The 3,685-nt window shown below is 45.0% G+C and overlaps 1 non-coding gene across 1 annotated transcript; it reads left to right on the forward strand.

The window, feature by feature from the left end:
• Window positions 1-2,993: 2,993 nt before the first annotated feature.
• On the forward strand, window positions 2,994-3,100 carry LOC138422063 (U6 spliceosomal RNA). Its single transcript, XR_011249735.1, has one exon. It is a non-coding gene; the product is annotated as a U6 spliceosomal RNA (small nuclear RNA).
• The last annotated feature ends 585 nt before the right edge of the window (window positions 3,101-3,685 follow it).

Genomic DNA, 3,685 nt, shown 5'->3' on the forward strand with positions numbered 1-3,685 from the left:
CTGAGATGCAATGATCATCAGTGATTATGTGAGATCCAACCTAAAGCTAGTGTCTTTCATGGACATGAAAGAACAAAAGGCAGATGAGAAAATGTTGTCTTGAGAAGCATTATCCCACAGAGCTGATCTGAAGGAGGGCTGCATTTCAGATGAGATAGAAAGTGTTGCCATGCTTTCTCTAAGACGTTAGGCACCATATGATATTCTTCAAATAATGGTGTGCCCTTCCCTCTCCAACTCCAGCTACAGTGATTATTCAGCATTTCTGAAAGAGCACTGTGATATTATTAAGATATAGGATCCTTTCTTTTCTTATTACATCTGGATTTTATTAATATGGCATCAAGGTATTAAACAGTCACTGTATATCACCCTCTGTGAATTTTGCGGTGGCGAAAATGGTCCTTGAATAGGAGTTTAAGACATTTTTCAAGTATTTAGGCTCTCCAGCAATGAAAGTAACTACATACTGAGAAATGTATTATTTCAATTGAAAAGTCTTTTATAGGAAAGTAATAGGTTTAGAAAAATCCTTCAGGCAAATAACTCTATTCTGATAAAAATCACAGGACTCTGAAATGGCTAGAGAATGACATTTCTCATTGAACAGCTTCTATCTAAGAAATTTTCCACAGTTTGAGGTCAGTCTCCTGTCGATTCCTATTAGCATCTGGTTAAAATAATGCAGGAAAAATTAGATTCAGGAGTACCTTGCCCTAAAACCTCATGCCCTGAAAGAATTCTATGGTGTATCATTATCTGAGAGGCTGGCACTGTGGCAGCAACCTCTTCCCCACCGCTGAGAACCAGCTCATAGCTTGAGGGGGATAGGATGACACGGAACACACAGACCAAATGGTCACTCAGGTTATGTCCACCATTAAAAATAAGGCCATTGCTGCAGTGTCTGAAAATGAAGGTGATAATGCAGGAGGGAAAGATAAACGATTCTCATGGACTAGTGAATGAGCAACTTGTCACCTATCACTGAGATGGAAATTTTTTTATAAGCGAGCTACCTAGAAATAATAGCACCGAGAAACACTTCAGTAGGCCCACTACTTAATTCAAATATCTGTGTAACGTTTTAGTCTGAGGATATATTCCACATCACATCCTTGGGAGGGAGAGGGACGGTCACCACTGCCTCTGCTTTATAGCCTGGAGGGGCCAATGGTGGGGGAAAAAATAATATGCTCTAGATCACCACATTCAGTCAACTCCAGGTTGAGGCTGAAAGTCAGATCCCTCAACCCCAAGCATGTCCTAACAGTTCCTGGGACTTGTCAGCTTTTTTTTTTTTTTATGAACTCAGAATTCTATTTTGACTTTGCAGTCATTGAAAGAAATCTGAAAATCAACCATACTGTTGACTTCATTCTTCAGAGCCTGTTGATACTTAGAAACATGTCTGATACAAGATAAATACCATGTTACTTGGTCATCGAAAGAGAAAGGAGATTGGGTTTAGAAACTATATCCCATGCACAATTTTAAAACGTGTAAACAGGAAGAACAAAGAGTATGGCTTTTCATCCCCTTACACAAATGGTGAAGTCCCAACTCATTGTATTACCCAGGACACCAAACCCTGAGGGGAATTCAGAATGGGGGAAAAAAAAAAAAAAAGAAGGGAGCATTTTGTGCTTTGGATAAATGGGCCCCTAGCTGGTGAAGATGCATATCTAAGTAGGAACTTCCGTGATCTCAGATCCAGGTGCTTGCATTCTCCCACAGAAAGACAAGTGCTAAAATCATTAATTGAGATGCCTGTTCTTTGTGACGAGCTTGCGTGCCTGTGTGCCCAGTGCCTTCAGTCGTGTCCTACTCTTGGCGACCGTATGGCCTGTAGCTCACCCAGCTCCTCTGTCCGTGGGATTCTCCAGGCAAGAATACTGGAGTGCGTTGCCATTTTCCCCTCCAGGGGGATCTTCCTCACTCAGGGTTCAAACCCAGGTCTCCTGCATCTGCTGCGTCTCCTTTATCGCAGGCAGATTCTTTACCACTGAGCCACCAGGGAAGCCTTTGTGAATAACAGTAATATTTTTATGCTTGAGTGGTCATGTATGGATGTGAGAGTTGGACTGTGAAGAAGGCTGAGCGCTGAAGAATTGATGCTTTTGAACTGTGGTGTTGGAGAAGACTCTTGAGAGTCCCTTGGACTGCAAGGAGATCCAACCAGTCCATCCTGAAGGAGATCAGCCCTGGGATTTCTTTGGAAGGAATGATGCTAAAGCTGACACTCCAGTACTTTGGCCACCTCATGCGAAGAGTTGACTCATTGGAAAAGACTCTGATGCTGGGAGGGATTGGGGGCAGGAGGAGAAGGGGACGACAGAGGATGAGATGGCTAGATGGCATCACTGACTCAATGAACGTGAGTCTGAGTGAACTCCTGGAGTTGGTGATGGACAGGGAGGCCTGGCGTGCTGCGATTCATGGGGTTGCAAAGAGTCGGACACGACTGAGCGACTGAACTGAACTGAAATGAAATGTATTTCCCAGCTTCCCCCCAAAACACTATATATATGTATGTATGTATATATGTATGTATGTATTAACTGGCTCTTCCCACTTCTTTGGAGCAGTTTCTCAGAGCTATCTGAGAGGCTATCTCCTGGGCCTTTGTCCTTAGGTCCCCAAACAAAACTGAAACTCACTGCTCTTAGGTTGTGCGTTTGTTTTCAGTAGGCATGTGCAATAAGTCATTACATTCAAGAGAACACCTAAAACTCCACAGAGCCAAAAAACACATAACATGGAAAACCCGACAGGCTATGTTGCTTACACAACTCTTTAGTTCAGGAGCCCCAAAGTGCCAAGAATTTCCACCTGCAGGTATCACAGTGTCATTGGCTCTGAAAAATTGTCTGTGACACCTGTTTCCTTAAAAGTAGGTAGAGTCAGCTTCGCTCTTAAAGATGAGAATGTTGAGTGACTACTCTTTCCCCTCAGGAACTGCGGCTGAGAAGAGGGCAGCTGGGGGAGAAAGAGTGCTTGCTTCAGCCGCACATGCAGTAACATTGGAATGGGGCAGAGAAGATTAGCATGGCCCCTGTGCAAGGATGACACGCAAATCTGTGAAGTGTTCCATCTCTGTTGGGGGTGTGGTGGGAGTTGCTTCCCATGTGGCACTGGGAAGAACTCGCCTGCCAGTGCAGGAGATGTGAGAGATGCTGGTTGGACCCCTGGGCCAGGAAGACCCCTGGAGGACATGGCAGCCCACTCCAGTATTCTTGCCTGGGAAATCCCATGGACAGAGGAGCCGGGTGGGCAAAGGTCCTTGTGGTCACAAAGAACTGGACAGGACTGAAGCAGCTGAGCACAGGGGAGGCAGAACCCTGCTTGGCTGTGCCCTAAACCCAGGACCCTTCCCAGTTGATCCCATCTTCCCAGGGAGACTTCCCAGGACAGGCCCATCCCCCTGACGTCCTCTGCTTTAATTCTCCTCTGAATTACCTAGATAACAGTATCTGATGCAAATTGCCTTGAGTCCTTTTACAGATGCCAAAACTCCCACCAAATGGAAAAAGTTAACTACTTAATGACCATGAGCAGCAGTAGCCCCCAGACCTACTGGAGCCCAAGGACTGATAATGTTAACCCCTGTGACATGGTCCTATTACTTCATCATCAACCAATCAAAGATTGTGCACGAGCTGATCACAGACCCCAGTGACCTCGT

The sequence above is a fragment of the Ovis canadensis genome, chromosome 16 (genome assembly GCF_042477335.2).
Source record: "Ovis canadensis isolate MfBH-ARS-UI-01 breed Bighorn chromosome 16, ARS-UI_OviCan_v2, whole genome shotgun sequence".
NCBI lineage: Eukaryota > Metazoa > Chordata > Mammalia > Artiodactyla > Bovidae > Ovis > Ovis canadensis.